Source organism: Schistocerca cancellata, chromosome 9 (genome assembly GCF_023864275.1).
Source record: "Schistocerca cancellata isolate TAMUIC-IGC-003103 chromosome 9, iqSchCanc2.1, whole genome shotgun sequence".
Taxonomy (NCBI): domain Eukaryota; kingdom Metazoa; phylum Arthropoda; class Insecta; order Orthoptera; family Acrididae; genus Schistocerca; species Schistocerca cancellata.
Genome location: NC_064634.1, coordinates 312,528,090 through 312,546,783, shown reverse-complemented (window position 1 = coordinate 312,546,783; position 18,694 = coordinate 312,528,090).

The following is an 18,694-nucleotide window of genomic DNA, read 5'->3' as shown; positions in this document are numbered from 1 at the left end:
ATACTCAAACAAATGCGATTATCCTTACGAAGTGGGAAACTCATCTTGAACATCAATACACACTGGTGTGCATAACGTAAGGCCGAAAGTAAGTTTCGCATGATTAACATAGCGCAATGAAACTAGAACGTTACATACACTATGTGATCAAAAGTATCCGAACACCCCCCAAAAACATACGTTTTTCTTATTAGGTGCATTGTGCTGCCACCTACTGCGAGGTACTCCATATCAGTGACATCAGTACTCAATACACATCGTGAGAGAGCAGAATGGGGCGCTCCGCGGAACTCTCGGACTTCGAACGTGGTCAGGTGATTGGGTGTCACTTATGTCATACGTCTGTACGCGAGATTTCCACTCTCCTAAACGACCCTAGGTCCACTGTTTCCATGTGATAGTGAAGCGGAAACGTGAAGGGACACGTACAGCACAAAAGCCTACGGGACGATCTCGTCTGTTGGCTGACAGAGACTGCCGACAGTTGAAGAACGTCGTAATGTGTAATAGGGAGACATCTATCCAGACCATCGCCCACCCGGTTAGCCGAGCGGTCTAACGCCGGTAACTCAGCGTGTTCGGTCAGAGGGTTAGCTGCCCTCTGTAATAAAAAAACTGAGTTAATGGATCAACGACGAACTGAAACGGGTGTCTTCAGACGTCCGCCACGAGCAGATGCAACGAATGAAAACGAACAAAAGCTCTCGGCTTTCCGGAGTGGGAAGGAGCTCCTGGTCCCCAACACGAATCCGCCTGGCGGACTTGTGTTCGAGGTCCGGTGAGCCGGCCAGTCTGTGGATGGCTTTTAGGCGGTTTTCCATCTGCCTCGGCGAATGCTAGCTGGTTCCCCCTATTCCACCTCAGCTACACTAACAAGGGGAGGCCACCAATTGTGAAATTCAGATTCGATTCATACTGCGCATAATAAAAGCTCATGGCCAGAGGTGTAATGTGGCACAGCACCAAGATGCACTTCTCAGCCGTTGTCGAGAAAATCGACAGTTAAAAGAAACCGTTGCGCTGAAATACTCTCTACGATTACTAATTTTGCACAGCGCCGTGGCGCAGCGGTAAGCGCTCGGGTTTGTAATCCGAAGGTCGCCGGATCGAATCTCGCACCATGCAATTTTTTTTTTAGTATTTGTTTTTTGTAATTCAAATGTGTGTACACACACACACATATATATAATATATATATATATATATATATATATATATATATTCCCGGCAATCAGTTGCAACAATTATGCATATAATAAGTTGTTGAAAGTCGTTTGTCGTGGAAAAACTGGCGACTTCGAACATCATTATGTTTTCCGCAAACAAAGTTGTATTTCACAAATGCTATTAATTGTCTTCATAATGTTAACGACGTATAGTTAACGGAAGACGTAGAAACGATATTCCGAAACGAATACGTATAGCGTAAGTCAAACGTTCGAAATAGAATAGAGACCCCACGAACACAAATTCGCAGTGGCAGGTATGAAATATAAACTACGTTACTCGCTCGTTACACTTGAAGGACAGATGTTGAATGGGCCGAAACGAGCCGCCGCATAACAGCGTAGTTGCCTGCTAACTTCGAAAGAAGGTAGATGCGGTCCCTAGCGCAACTTATAACATCGTCGAAAAACAGTACGGACGGGAGAGCTTTGGTACACCCTGTTAAAAAAACGGAAAAATGGAGGCGGTACAATTGGAGAGTGATTCGCCTTCACCAACATGCATAAGCAATTCATTAATAGTAATATATATATATATATATATATATATATATATATATATATATATATATATATATATATGAATTACAAAAAACTAATAATTAAAAAAATTGCATGGCGCGAGATTCGATCCGGCGACCTTCGGATTACGAAGCCGAGCGCTTGCCGCTGCGCCACGACGCTGTATAAAACTATTAATCGTAGAGAGTATTTCACCGCAACGGTTTCTTTTAACTGTCGATTTTCTCGACAACGGCTGAGAAGTGCATCTTGGTGCTTTGCCACATTACACCTCTGGCCATGAGCTTTTATTATGCGCAGTATGAATCGAATCTGAATTTCACAATTGGCGGCCTCCCCTTGTAAGTCGGCGAATGCTGCGCAAACAAGTTGTACACGTACACCGCCATTACTCTACCATGCAGACATAGGGGTTACACTCGTCTGATGACGTGTGACGTTCCCTGGGGGGGGGGGGGAGGGGGGGGAGGGTCCACCGGGGGCCGAACCGCACAATAACCCCGGGTTCGGTGTGGGGCGACGGAGGGGTGAAGTGGACTGCGGCAGTCGTCGTGGGGTTGTAGACTACTGCGGCTGCGGCGGAGACGGAGCCTCTCCGTCGTTTCTAGGTCCCCGATTAACATACAATACATACAATACAATCTAGACCATCATACAGGAATTCCAAACTGCATCAGGATCCACTGCAAGTACTATGACAGTTAGGCGGGAAGTGAGAAAACTTGGATTTCATGGTCGAGCGGTTACTCATAAGCCACACATCACGCCGATAAATGCCAAACGACGCCTCGCTCGGTGTAAGGAGCGTAAACATTGGATGATGAACAGTGGAAAAACGTTGTATAGAGTGACGAATCACGGTACAAAACGTGGCGGTCTGATGGCAAGGTGTGGGTACGGCGAATGCCCGGTGAACATCATCTGGCAACGTGTGTAGTGCCAACAGTAAAATTCGGAAGCGGTGGTGTTATGGTGTGGTGTTTTTCATGGATGGGGCTTGCATCTCTTGTTGTTTTGCGTGGCACTATCACAGCACAGATCTACCATCATGTTTTAAGCACCTTCTTGCTTTCCACTGTTGAAGATCAATTGGGTAATGGCGATTGCATCTTTCAACACGATTGAGCACCTGTTCATTATGCACGGTCTGTTGGGGTCCCTGTAATGGACTGGCCTGCACAGAGTCCTGACCTGAATGCTATAGAACACCTTTGGGATGTTTTAGAACGCCGACTTCGTGACAGGCCTCACCGACCGACATCTGTACCTCTCCTCAGTGCAGTACTACGTGAAGAATGGGCTACCATTCCCCAAGAAATCTTTCAGCACTTGATTGAACGTATGCCTGCGAGAGTGGAAGCTGTCATCAAGGCTAAGGGTGGGCCAACACGATATTAAATTCCAGAATTACCGATGGAGGACGTCACGTAAGTCATTTTCAGCCAGGTGTCCGGATATGTTTGATCACATAGTGTAGAAAGAATTGCTGCAATGTAGGCAAAAAGGGACCTGAATACATACGCAGTGAGACTAATAGAAATCGGACATTTATTCAAACACAGTAATTACTCTGAAGTTACCGGGATTTTTGATGGTTCCCTGGACATTACAACAGAAGGGGCATGGTCCTCAGTGGGGTGTCGTGATTAGAACGGACGGCAGTGCGTGTTCTGCAACGTGCTCCCATGCTCGTCACGATGTTGGTAAGGAGTTTTTGCGATACGGCGCCCCATTCCTGCATCAGCGCGGTTGGCAACTGCTGTATGGTCTTTGCAGCATATGGACGTTCTGCAGTACGTCACTTCAACGCATCCCACACGTGCCTCGATGGGATTTAAGTCGTGGGAACAGGCTATCCCGTCCACTCGCCGAATATTAGCTCGTTCCAAGACCTCCTCCACATACACAAGTGCACATTCATCAGCCAATCGTCGAAATAAGCGAACGCAGCAGGGCCCAGTGTCAATGTATCCACCAAGCATCGAGCCCAACATCGTAGTTCACGTGTATCAACAGGATTGCAACACTACCCATCTACTGCCACCACTAGCAGAACCCAACTGGATATTCTACTGCACTGGTGTGTAAGACTTGCTGACGAAAGTAACTTTCTCACGGTGCGTCACTTTCAAGTAACATAGCCCGGCGAAATTAGTATCATACACAGAAAGGAAGTGTCACAGTACAGTACACTACAACATAGAGCGTAACCGAAAGAAATACGCAATGAGAGGAACAGAAATGACACTTTTATTCGAAGACAACAATTACACTGAAGTCGCCGCGATTTGTGATGGTTCCCTGGACATTACAAAAGGCGGCACACGGTTCTTAATAGGGTGCGTGATCACCACGGGCGGCAGGGCGAGCTCTGCCACGTGACCCCAAGCTGACGTCAAGGCTGGAAGTCTTGCGGTGGGGCGTTCCATTTCTCCACCAGGTGCGTACTGTAGTATCTCTTTCCCTCGCGAGCTCCATAGGGTTTAAATCAGGGGAATGAGCAGGCCAGTCCATTCGGCGAATATACTCTCGTTCCAAGACCTCCTCCACCTGCGCTGTTCGATGCGGTCGCGCACTGTCAAGCAAGCAAAACAATGAATCGGGGCCCAGTGCGCCGCTGAAAAGACGCACATGGAGAAGGAGTACAGAGTCACGACAACGTTGACTGGTGAATGCATCACGTGCTAAGATTGGGAGGTCAGTACACTCGAACATCATTATATCTCTTCGCACCATGACCCTTACACCACCAAAACGATCACGTTCGAGAGCCTTCCGTCTTCCGAGATGCACTAAGTGTTCCCATCTCTCGCCACGTGCGTCGAGCACAGAACACTTTAACAACTCTACGACCAGCATGCACTGACATCCGTGCTGATCGCACACCTTATTAAGGGCGGTTTCTCATTAAAAATTGTCGAAAATTCGACTTTTTATTCCATTTTTAGAAAGGTATATGTGTCAAGAATGTTGAGAAGAAAAATCTTTTTAATTCGTGCGTTGCAAAAGTTTCTACAGCCCATTGTTCGAAGCAGTGTCACGGCCGCCATGGGACTGCCTCAGCCGGAGACTCCCGGCTCAGGTAGAAAACTTATCGTGTCATGGCGCACGTTCACAAAATGATTTGTATCGCATTATGCCTGCAAACATATTCGCCAAAACCTTGAGGATCAACGTGTGCAGACTGCCGAACGCGGCATACCCATCTCAAAATGGGTCAAATGGCTCTGAGCACTATGGGTCATGACATCTAAGATCATCAGTCCCCTAGAACTTAGAACTACTTAAACCTCACTAACCTGAGGACAGCACACACATCCATGTCCGAGGCAGGATGCGAACCCGCGACCGTAGCGGTCACGCGGTTCCAGACTGAAGCGCCTAGAGCCGCTCTGCCACACTGGCCGGCATACCCAGCTCAGCCAGAGCGGCCGGCTTGTCTTGCCAAGAAGGAGGAGGGAATTGCACTCCAGGAACAATTCGAGTTAGGGGAAGGATCGATATACGGTCCTCAAATTGCAGATTAAATGTAAGTAACGAGAATACTTTGTTTCGGTCAAATTTTCGTCAACGTTGGTTAAAGCGTAACTTATGCTCCGCCATATTGGACTAGCCATATTGAAAATTTAATTTCAGATTTGCGTTCAGTGGCATCAAAAATATATAATAATATGTAGTTTTCATGCAAATTGAACTGGCAATACATATAAAAGTTTTCCAGAATCTTTAAACAGGTTTTTCTCGAGTAATGGTTTTTCTAAGCTGCGTGGAGTATAAAATAAAAACGGTTCAACCCATTAACTTCTAACTTTGACCCCCGAAACGAAAATACTTTTCCTGGGAGCTTATACCTATAACGGATGAAATTTGTTAACATTATTTTTTGTAAAGCCATACGGAGTGAAACAAACTCCCAAAAATCGAATTCAAAGCTCCAGTTAGCAGCATACCGTTAAATTTAAGGTTATTTCATCGTGGTTAGATACAAGCTCCCATATATTTAACACAGCATCGACTGATGTTATCAATTTTTGATTTCAGATAACTGCTTAGGTGCTACACTGCACGCCGTCTGCGAACTTCAAACCGGCAGCCCGTTGATCAAACCATAACTACGGGCCCCATTTTGTTGTTCTTTTTGCATTGAAAATCTAAACTAAAGTTCAAAGCATGATCAATCATATTCTCCAAAGAGATCCTTATTACCTCTTTTCATTCTCTCAAAAAAGTTCCAAATTTGCCTTTTTTTGCTCATTTGAATGAGAACCTAACCTTAAGAGCCATGTTCCGACATTTATATTGTCGAGGGGACCATCAAGAATCGCGGTTGCTTCAGCATGAGTTTTTTCTTTGAATAAATGTGTTAATTCCGTTCATCTCACTGCGTGTTTCGTTTAGTTACCATCAGTACTATACTGTAGAAGTCCTTTCAATGTATTGTCCAAGTAACACATCATGAGAAACTTACTTTCGTCCTTAAGTTTTGCATAACAGTGTACAAAATTAATATAAGTGTAGTTCTACCGTGCTTGCCGTTATAACTCAATAACCTACCCACGCAGCCTCTTAGAGATTGTAGTCCGCAGCTCGTGGTTGTGCGGTAGCGTTCTCGCTTCCCACGCCCTGGTTCCCGGGTTCGATTCCCGGCGGGGTCAGGGATTTTCTTTGCCTCGTGATGACTGGGTGTTGTGTGCTGTCCTTAGGTTAGTTAGGTTTAAGTAGTTCTAAGTTCTAGGGGACTGATGACCATAGATGTTAAGTCCCATAGTGCTCAGAGCCATTTGAACCATTTAGAGATTATATGGCATGGTAGCTCTCCAACCCCCATCCATGAAGACGGTTTCGATTTGGAACTGCAGGGGTAGAGTTCGAAGATATGAGTGTCAAAAGACGACGTCACACTAATGGTATTTGTTATTGGAAGTCGGTGAATCAATTGGAAATCGAGTGTTAAAGTGGTTGAGACTGGCCAGTGTGTTCCTATTTGAATGTTCGACAATGTTGAAGGATATTGTAGCATATTCCAGGATTCTCTTTACTCCTCGAATATTTACGAATGCGTTACGGTGATCTGGGTGTTCTATAGAGAGTACTTTTGAGGATTCGAGGGATTTTTGAGCGTGAACACTAACATTTTTACGATTTTATTTGGCGTTCTGAAATGTTCTCGAATGATGTGGAATTTGTTCAGGAAACAAATGAAACTAATCACGAAGCGGATAGTTTTCAGCTAGCACAGTTGTACAGCTAAGCATTAAGAATTTATGTACCAACGAAGTGAATCAGAACAACCAAGAAAAATTTTCTAGGATACACGTATCGTTCTATTTCTTTCTATTTCACCAACGGTTCAAATCATGCAAAGTAGGTTTGCAGCATAAGTTGGTTGGTTGACTCGGAGGAATGGACTAAACAGCGATTCATCGGTCCCATCGGATCAGCGTAGGATCCTTTCAAAGGAACCATCCGGGCATTTGCCTAAAGCGACTAAGGGAAATCATAGAAGACGTAAATCAGGATGGCCGGACGCGGGTTTGAACCGTCGCCGTCCCGAATGCGACTCGAGTGTGCTAACCACTGCACCACCTCGCTCGGTAGAGCGTAAGTTTGTGCACAGACGGGCACGTAGTTTTTTTTTGTAACTCTTGTATCAGGGGAGATGTCGAAGCAAGTTTTTTTAATGGAACGGTGTATTTTTTTTGACGGCATTCGAAAACATTTCAAAAGACGAGTACACTTATACGGAGCTTGGGATGTGGGCGTTGAAGAATTTCGGAAACGTATCCCAGAAATGTGCTTCAATTGAGAGGGAAGGGAAGCGGCATCGGTAATTGCAGTGTAAAAATGGCCAAACAGTGCTCTCATGTCGGAGAAATCTACCTCAGTACTCCGCAAGCCACCTTGCGGATGGTAATTTGTGTACTGCTGTCACTTTACCGTTTACCTGTTCCATTCTTACTACATGAGCCTGTTACGGAACATGCTGCGCTTCTTTTCGTCTTCTGTTAACCTATCTCGTACGAAATCCAAACGCAAGTCCGAGTTCTCCTTCCAGGCTGCTACTCAGCAAGCGCAACAGACAATCCCAGCCGTCCTGTTTCCCCTTCTGGCACAGATGCTTCAACGAATGTTTCAATCCCAACGTTAACAGGCGATGTATCACTGCCCTCGTCTCTCCTAGAGCTGTCGGATGCCATGGAAAAAGTAAACCGTTCCATTAAAAACAAGTTCTCCTTTGAGCACTTCGGCTGATATAACCGTTAAGAGTATTCGTCAATAACACCCCCTCCACCACCCCCTTGCGAACACTCATTGCCGAAAGGTTCAGATGGTTCAAATGGCTCTGAGCACTATGGGACTTAACATCTGAGGTCATCAGTCCCCTAGAACACAGAACTACTTAAACCTAACTAACCTAAGGACATCACACACATCCATGCACGAGGCAGGATTCGAACCTGCGACGTAGCGGTCGCTCGGGTCCAGACTGAAGTGCCTAGAACTGCTCGGTCACAGAGGCCGCACCATCTCCAAAAGCCTAGTTTCGATATCTTGAACAGTACATGAGAGAAAGAAGTGTTTCGTCTTTAGCGATTCAGTTATATACTACCGGAAAAACAAATGCTACGTCTAAGGACTGTGTATACTAAGGGGTTGTAGTGTTTGTTAGTGATTCATCTGGGACAGTCAGCAGTGATCAGATGGCGCTCAGGAGGCCCACTCCGTTTTGACTCCGAAGGCAGTAACTGTGCTGTGTTTGTAAGTGAACAGCGTTTACCGAACATTCGTTCTAGAGTTGGACTCCTGACAAACAGCTTCAGCCCTTCGAACAGGGCCGCATTGTGGGCCTGCGGGAAGCAGGACTGAAGATCCGCATCGTACAGACTCACGTCAAGATCAACGCGTTATGCGAGCAGCGGTGGCAGGTCGAACATCGTCCAGGGACGAAATCACGGCACCTGTTGCACCTGCTGTGTCATCCTGGACACTGGGAACCATCTGCTTCCAGCAGGACTGAGATCACGTCTGCCTCTAGCCGGGCTAACCACTGACACCACGACACCGCCAGGCGCGGCTATTCTGACGTCGGAAGGAGTGGACTGGAGAAAGGATTTTTTTTTTTTCACTGAACCAAGTAGGGGACCAGCCGCCTATGGATACATGGTTGGTCCTTTCTTACCACAAATATTGTTATATGACATACCCCACAAGGTTTGCTGGTCTCTTAGACACCGTGAGTGGTCAAATTATGTCAACCTCCGGCTGCCCTCGATGTTGCCTGTCGCAGGGAGGAGACGCACCACTTTTGTTTTTTGTAGCTACTTGTTGTCAGGTATCTAACCTCTTTTGCTTTTTACGTACAATTTGTTTACACTCACTTATTTTGTAATAATTTAGCATAATGGTATAAAATAAAGTGTAATGATCTAAGAACATGATAAAACAATGCAACTGGAGGGGAGAAATATAGAATTAAAAAGTATTATTAAATAGGGAGTTCAGAGTTACAATAGGAAGGTCATACAGAGAGAGAGAGAGAGAGAGAGAGAGAGAGAGTAGGAATTGTGGTCCATCTGAGGCAGCCAGGCATGGAGGACTCGGAATTATCGAGCCCTTCATTCCTTGATCGATACATCTCTATGAATACTTATTAAAGTAATTCATGAATACATACTAAAATGAATACTTACTAAAAGTAATTCATTTAGTATTATATTACTGTTGTGAAAAGCGGGGTCTCTTCCGTGTGTCTTAGCCTACCTTAACGAAAGAGAGACTTTTATGAAAACCCACGTAATTAAAACTAATTGATCTCTACATGAATACAGCTCATCGTTTGTAGACTGACTTAGCAAAGAAATAAACATTTTTGATGTTTTAACAATTAAAAAGAAACAGTTTTCCTATATCAGTGCTACTTCGTGATAAACAGAAAAACGTGGATTTACGAAATTCTAACAATTAAGATCCAATAATTCGTCGCCACATTTTACTATTTTTGTTTGCTAAGTTGTAACAGTATGAAATTTGACAATATAGGCGGTCCATCAAAGGGAGCAGGTGATGGCTAAGCGCTGCTTGCAATGGACAAATTCTTTAGAAAATTGCGTTGGGGAATTTCCAGATGGATACTAACAGGCCTGAGAACAGTTTAATAGAGTCGTTATGCGTGTAATTCTTAGGTACCAGGAGCGGGCACAAAATGTCTGATTGGCTGAAATAAACTCGGAAGGAGTAGAAGTGGTGAGATCATTGCGCAGTTTGAACGTACACCCTTTGCGATTGGTGGGGTAGTTTCCACGAGATGAAACGAACGCTCCCATTGGTATAAAAAAACCGTAACATGAAGCACGAAAGGACACAGATGGACAGTTTGCTACGAAAGACAGAATACCGAGAACTTCGGGGATTCTCCTCTGAACCAGCGTCTAGTGTAGAACAGGGCGCATCACGCTCTGCACTACGCAAAAAAAGAGGAATTTTGTGTGAACACTGTGTTCAGTTGGGCTGACATTCAGCTAGAAATTATCTGGGGGGTCGTTGAGGTCCGATAGCTGAGAAACGAAACAGCCATGTAATTAACTGTTCTTCCAAAAAGTGAGAGGGCGTTGAAGTATATACGCTGCTCCATCTGGGCGCGTGTATATCGCAATATTTTCCAGACGAGGGAGGAGTGCATGTTTTCTCGCCTAACGAGAAAGATGAGGCAGTTTCAGCTGATAACACCTGAACCGTGAATTTAATTTCAAAATCTTTTCTTAAAGAATTTACTTTATTTACTAGCGATTCATCAAGAATATTAACACACTATGTGATGGAAACAAATTAAATTTCAACCGATGGAAATTTTATTCATAAAAGCCTGTTCAAAACAGATTTAAAATTTATAAGCAGAAAAGCACCCTCGAAATATCAAGTTACAATTTAACAAATGTGAATTTTATTCCTAAAAGCTTTTTCAAAACAGATTTAAAATTATAAGCAGACAAGCACCATCGAAATATCAAGTTACAATTATTCAGAGGCAGAATAAATTTTTTGTTACAGTAGGAGCCTTAGGGTTGAGAAGCTTCCGCTCCCTTTCAACACGGCCGTAGTCACGACCACTCACAACGATCTCTGGAAACTACACTGGTGCAAATCTGCAACACACCAGATTACTTCAAACTAAAAATTTTAACAACTCACACAATTAACTATGCACCCCGTAAGAGGTATGGAAATGGTACAAACACTCACACTAGGAAATTATTTTCCACCAAAAGTGCAATTTGTTTTTAAAAGGGCTCTTACGGTGAAAGGGTGGCAACTTTATAAAAATGACTATTTAAATAAAACCCATGAAATTCAGACTTACATAAAATGTACAACATGCTCTACATTACACATATACCGCCTCGCAAGATGATAGGCAAGATAAAAACATGTTTCAGGAATTCAGCCTTTACACCTTAATTCTATAACTTCGTAAACACCGAATCCGACAAACATGACAGAGGCAGCTATTAACGTGCGGCAGACCGACAGACAGACAGACACTAACTGCCTGACAAATGCGGACGAGAGACAGACGAGCAAGCTTGGGCCGAGAGACTGACCAACAACACAAGTAGAATTTAACAAGTAACTGAAACAACATATCACTAATCACTCAGCTTCTAATAACTGCGATTTCTCGAGAAGACCTGGCGCAGCACTCCCAAAACGCTCTCCCGAGCCGTCCGCTGCCAGCCGCTTCAACGGATGCAGGAAGGCGCGCCCATCTCCCGTCTCACGGCGTCGCAGCTCGCACCGGCCAGACAGATGTCGTAGGTTGACTCCTGTTGCTCTCGTGTCGACCGCGCAGCCACTACCCCTCGCTATACGGCGCGGTCCACTGGACTCACGTGGCGACCTCACATGCGCCGACGCTCCAGGCGGACAAGTCATCTTGTGTCTCAGTGCGCGATCGACCAACGAACAATCCAACGGCCAATGACCGTTGCCCGAGCAACTCGAGCTGACTGGCGGCCTAACGCGCAGACTCTGATGCAGGAACTCAACCCCGACCGGGCGACCACTAGCTGAGTTCTGTTACTGTCAGAGTGGAAAGACTCTCATTTTCTGGCTTTAAAGTTTGATCCAAACGACAGACATACTAGCACTCCGACGACAGACAGACACTAACTGCCGCACAAATGCAAACGAGAGCTGACTGACCCATTCTCACACGGACTGACCGACCTACTAGACTCGCCGAGACTGACACACTGACCCTGGCGAGCTCATAGCGCCCCTTAAAACGCACGTGAACAGGCAACCTTTTCCCTTTTCCACCAGAGGGATACACCTAAGCTGCGATTGCCACAGCGGCGCCGGTCGTTGTGGCCGTGCGGTTCTAGGCGCGTCAGTCCGGAACCTCGCGACTGCTACGGTCGCAGGTTCGAATCCTGCCTCGGGCTTGGATGTGTGTGATGTCCTTAGGTTAGTTAGGTTTAAGTAGTTCTAAGTTCTAGGGGACTGATGGCCTTAGATGTTAAGTCCCATAGTGCTCAGAGCCATTTTTCAGCCACAGCGGCGCCACCGCCAGAAACGGAGGCCGACTGCTTCACACTAAGCGCTGCGGCGCGCTCTTCAAAACAGCAATTTTTACCGCGGCTCAACAACACTAAGGATTTTTATCAGCTTTTTATAGAATTTTCAGAGGGTGAGGGCAGCCATCACCTGACAACACGTCACAGATAAAGGTAAATGCCGCTGGCAGAGGCGTAAAATATTGGATCACCAACTTGCATCCACGTAGAACGTGAGCAGCCTTAGGTAATCTTTTGCATATTTTGTCACAAAAACTAACCATCCTCCGTAGACTTGATTGTCATCCTAAATAGTACCTAACTTAGAACCTAGAATCAGATAATTTGACATAATACTGGCCAACTCAGACAGTGCTTCCCTGTCTAGATGTAAGCAAAAACTTGAAGAGAACCTTCAATTTAAATTTGATATTGTTGAGTTCAGTGTTGTTTCTGTTAATCAGGAGGTAATTCGTTATCTTGACAATTTTCCTGGAATTGTCACATCACACTCTATATAAATCAGTGTGCTTCATTCACAATAAGACAGTGAATAAACCAATTTTGTACAGCTAAACACCGATGTGCTCTGTCATAGAATAAGGGTCCACTCCTATCCCGTTAATGTGTTCTAGTGTCGATAACGCACTCACAGGGTGTTTTTGCTGATGTCTGATGAATGTGAAAAGGAGTGGAGTGACAGATAATGGCGACTCTGCTAGGAAAGCAATTGGTCACCAGGATGCCAATTAGTCGAATTACAAGGAGTAATTAAAAATTGTGTGTTAAGAATCCAGAGAAAAAGTTTTTGAAAAATAAAGTGACAAGGTTACTCAATGTATGAGGCTGCTTAGTGGTCAGAATGCTGTAAATGCGTGATCCACGGAGTAGAAAAGGTTGTATTAGGGATAAAGATAAATTTTTTTGTGTTTTTGAGTAAAAGTGGCTTGTGCATGACTTTCTGGCGCGCGCGATTGGTTTGACTACCCACACGGTGTTAACAGGGTTGATAATGTTTTGTTAATGTCACAAGAGACTTTCTATGACATTTTGGAGACGCGTCAGGTCGTATAACTTCATGTTGACTAGACCTCAGGCACGAGCAAATCGTGAAAGATAGAGGTCAGTTACATGGTCTGAGATGGCGGACGGACGTAGATCATCGCGTATATGGCAAACTGAAGATCTTGATAGGATAGAAAATGACGTATAAGGAAGGTTGAGACTGTACAAAATCAGGTAGAAGATGGATCTAGTGTTTCAGAAGCAGAATCAGATGACGTGCAACTTCGGTGCGTTGAACTAAATGTTATAATTCTGAATCAAACGGGACAAAAAATGGTTCAAATGGCTCTGGGCACTATAGGACCTAACATCTGAGGTCATCAGTCCCCTAGAACTTAGAACTACTTAAACCTAACTAACCTAAGGACATCACACACATCCATACCCAAGGCGACCGTAGTGGTCGCACGGTTCCAGACTTAAGCGCCTAGAACCGCTCGGTCACAGGGGCCGGCTCAAACGGGACAGTTTCCTACAAAAAGAATGTGTGTAAGCGCGCCAGCACTATGCTCAGCAGTCGGTGAAACTTCATATGAAAGACGCGAAGGGTAAAATTTACACCAGCTGGTGGCAGATGACGATGGCGAAACGTCTGATAGTGTGTTCGCATTTTTGAAGCAACTCACTACTGTTGTCAGGAAAACAAGTGAAACGATGAGCGCAGGGTTAGCAGACTTAAAAACAGAAACAAATGCAGGGTTGGCGGCTTCAATAGCCGAAACGGTGAATTTAAAAACCGAAATGAATGCAGGGTTAGCGGCCACAAACGCTACTTTAAATGGTCTCAAAATTGAAACCTATGCTGTGTTCGAAAAATCTCGCAGAGTTCAGCAAAAGATGCGAACGGAAGTTAATGAACGGTTTATTGAAATCCGAAAAGAGGCGAGAGACTCGCGCGAACTAATTCAATCGCTTATGGCCGACCAGAAAAAGATGCTTACTGACATTGACCAGGTGCAGGATGTCAACCACAGAGTTGATAATTTAGTACGTAAGGCGTCTGGTAAGGAGCAAGAAATCGTGGAAGAACTTACTGTCAGAAAAGATTCGATATACGCATTGTAATGTCAGGAAAGACAAATACCGTCTCGAAAAGTAAGCAGCAGTATCAACAGCTTCGTAGAGAACTGAAGCAGGCCGGCCGGAGTGGCCAAGCGGTTCTAGGCGCTTCAGTCTGGAACCGTGCTGCCGCTACGGTCGCAGGTCCGAATCCTGCCTCGGGCATGGGTGTGTGTGATGTCTTTAGGTTAGTTAGGTTTAAGTAGTTCTAAGTTCTAGGGGACTGATGACCTCATATGTTAAGTCCCATAGTTCTCAGAGCCATTTTGAAGAACTGAAGCAGCGTATTGAGAACCGTACAGAAAGCAGTAGTGAGGCGACGGAATCGGTAGTATCATCTGACGTAGTGGTGATAAAAAGTCCAGATGTAACAAAGCCCGTTATGCAGTCTCTCTCGTGTCAGTTGCGGAACCGCAAAAAAGTAAAGGGATTCCACTTGTATGTCGACAAGATGTTGCGTCAGTATTTTCCGATCCAAAACAGAAACAAATGGTAGAATTACAGTTGAGACAGATGAGCGAAGCTGGTAATGTGCGTTCACAGCCGACAATGCTGCAAGAAGCGGTAACTGCGAGCGAAACAACGGAGCAGCAGCCGACTCACCGAACGTACGCGAATGACGCGATAAGAGAGCAGTTTACTGCGCCACACGTACCAAATCCTCAATTTGTGAGCTACAGCACAACAGGCCAGATACCACAGGCCAATACAAAGCAAAGGACAATACACAGATCCAGTAATAGGAAATTTGAACGTATCTTTCAGTCCGAAACACCAGGAACGGTACGGTGTAGATAATTGCACACCATTGCGTAGATGCTATACTAGGTGGGACTCAAATATGTCGTCTCAGGATCCAAATTTGGTAGTACGAATAAAGAAAAATATGTCGCAAATGAAGGGAACGGAAAAATACTGCAAAAACACAAGCGCCATATGGTGCAATAGAGAAATTTAACATTGATCATTTTTTGACAGTAAGAAGATTCCAGCATTATAGAGAAAACTGGAACAGCTTACACCCTCATACCCTCATCCATCAATTCCAAATCGGTTCACCAGAACATTGGTCACCTAGCCATACACTTGATTTCATTTGTGGTCACATGGAAGGCGCAATAGTGGAAACCATGCAAAGAGTCGCTGATAACTGTCAGTCGTACAATTCAAGTCTGGAGCGATACCGTCGGCGGAAACCCAAAATAGGATAAAATATGAATTGTTACAGAAGACGTTATTTGATAATTTGTGATGGGGAACTGATACGTATATGCACAATGAAGTAACCCTTGCATTATCAGCAATCGTTAGTTGGCAGAGCTGGAGAAGGCGGAAGGCGTTCGATACAGTTCCGCACTGTCGCCTGATAAAGTAAGAGCCTACGGAATATCAGCTGTGTGGCTGGATTGAAGAGTTTTAAGCAAACAGAACACAGCATGTTGTCATCAATGGAGAGACGTCTTCAGACGTTAAAGTAACCTCTGGCGTGCCACAGGGGAGTGTTATGGGACCCTTGCTTTTCACAATATATATGAATGACCTAGTAGATAGTGTCGGAAGTTCCATGCGGCTTTTCGCGGATGATGCTGTAGTATACAGAGAAGTTGCAGCATTAGAAAATTGTAGCGAAATGCAGGAAGATCTGCAGCAGATAGGCACTTGGTGCAGGGAGTGGCAACTGACCCTTAACATAGATAAATGTAATGTATTGCGAATACATAGAAAGAAGGATCCTTTATTGTATGATTATATGATAGCGGAACAAACACTGGTAACAGTTACTTCTGTAAAATATCTGGGAGTATGCGTACGGAACGATTTGAAGTGGAATGATCATATAAAATTAATTGTTGGTAAGGCGGGTACCAGGTTGAGATTCATTGGGAGAGTCCTTAGAAAATGTAGTCCATCAACAAAGGAGGTGGCTTACAAAACACTCGTTCGACCTATACTTGAGTATTGCTCATCAGTGTGGGATCCGTACTAGATCGGGTTGACGGAGGAGATAGAGAAGATCCAAAGAAGAGCGGCGCGTTTCGTCACAGGGTTATTCGGTAAACGTGATAGCGTTACGGAGATGTTTAGCAAACTCAAGTGGCAGACTCTGCAAGAGAGGCGCTCTGTATCGCGGTGTAGCTTGATGTCCTGGTTTCGAGAGGGTGCGTTTCTGGATGAAGTATCGAATATATTGCTTCCCCCTACTTATACCTCCCGAGGAGATCACGAATTTAAAATTAGAGAGATTCGAGCGTGCATGGAGGCTTTCCGACAGTCGTTCTTCCCGCGAACCATACGCGACTGGAATAGGAAAGGGAGGTAATGACAGTGGCACGTAAAGTGCCCTCCGCTACACACCGTTGGGTGGCTTGCGGAGTATAAATGTAGATGTAGATGTAGAGATAATATACAGGCGTTTAAAGGGATGTTAAGAGAGCTTGAATTCATCTTCAGTGTAGATGACACGAAAAAACAACGTGCAGTTAGAGAAACTAATGGTGGGGGGAATAATAGCAACCGATTGTCCTTTAATAATGCATAATAACAATAGTAATCTTGGGAAAGGTAATCGTTTTGGGAACAATAGGAATCGTCCATGGAATAATAGTGTCTATGGTTTTGGCAACTCACAGAGGTCAAATAATAACTATGGTTTCGGTAATCCACGGGATTATTATAATGGCTTTGGTTCCAGAAATTATGGTGGTAACAATAATTAGCGATATGATCACCAAGCAAACGAAGCACGAAGGTTTAGAGGTTCTCCACCACAAAAGCCAAATTATTCGGGTGGAACTGGAATGCCTAGAATGCAGAAAAGTACGGAGAATCTGGCTTCAGTAGGACAACGCACGCCAGATGAACCGGTACAGGAAGTCGAGTTGAGGCCAACAAAACTTGGTAAAAGACAGAACTGACGAGATGAACGGTACGAAGACCAGCCACAAGAGATTCAATCGCCAAATGAAGTTGATTTTATAATTAAATGTGTAAATACACTTAGCTTTGATCAACAAGAATCTGAAGTAGGTTTAGGCGGTGATCATATACAAATGCGAGCATGCTGGGAGACAATTAACTGGGAATCCTCTGATGATGAGGAACAAGAGTTGTCAACAGTTATTGTGTGCAGGTGTACAAAAACTGATGATGACCAAATTGTTTAGGATTTAGTTCACTTATGCGAAAGTGAGAGAAATGGTATGCCAAGAAAATAATGCAGCATCGGCAAAACCAGAATGGATACACAAGTCAAATGATGTACATAGGACAAAAAAATGGTTCAAATGGCTCTGAGCACTATGAGACTTAACTGCTGAGGTCATCAGTCCCCTAGAACTTAGAACTACTTAAACCGAAACAGCCTGAGGACATCACACACATCCATGCCCGAGGCAGTATTCGAACCTGTGACCGTAGCAGTCGCGCGGTTCCAGACTGTAGCGCCTAGAACCGGTCGGCCACTCCGGTCGGCAACATAGGACAGGTACTTATGAAGGGATCATACATGCTTATGATAAAGAAAATGGGCAAATAACTCCATCCCAGAACATTCAGATGACAGGTATTAAGAGTAATGAGGAGAATAAGGTGGCTAGCAAACCAATGGGAAATGCAGGCCAAACACATTGACTGGTTAACATGTGACTCGAAAGAGGATACAATAATGCATGAAAATGAAACTAAAGCTCCTCATGAGGTGCAACTGATCGTTCGAGTTGAGGTAGTGGGCACGCTTGTAGATGGCATCCTTGACACAGGAAGTGCAATGACAGCGATTTCGGAAGAACTTCTTGAGAAATGTAACGCTGAACATGCGCTACTAGTTTGCAAACGAAACGCGTTAAAGTTAAAGGACCGATCATGGGTTCGTCGATGGTAGTTACTAGACAGACGTGTGTATCTTTTTCCTGTTAGGGTTATGAAGTACAAGCTAATAAGGTAATTGTGTCGAAACTGTCTGTGCCCATAATTGCAGCCAATTTCTTGTTTCAAAATTGTGTTACACTCAATATAGATGAAGGATATATAATGCTTGGGAAGGTACATCTTACTTCTGAAGAAAAATTCAGACATGAAGAGATGCCAGGCGCTTACAAACAAATATCTATCCAAATGGATCTGTATCAATCGGATGAGGGACATCCACAGTATAGGTGGCTGGAAAAACAATACCTGCAGATGATGAAGTAACGGTGGAAATTCATCAAGAAATAGATAATAAATTGCTACAAGTAAGGGATATTTCAGAAACAGACGAAGCCGAATTAG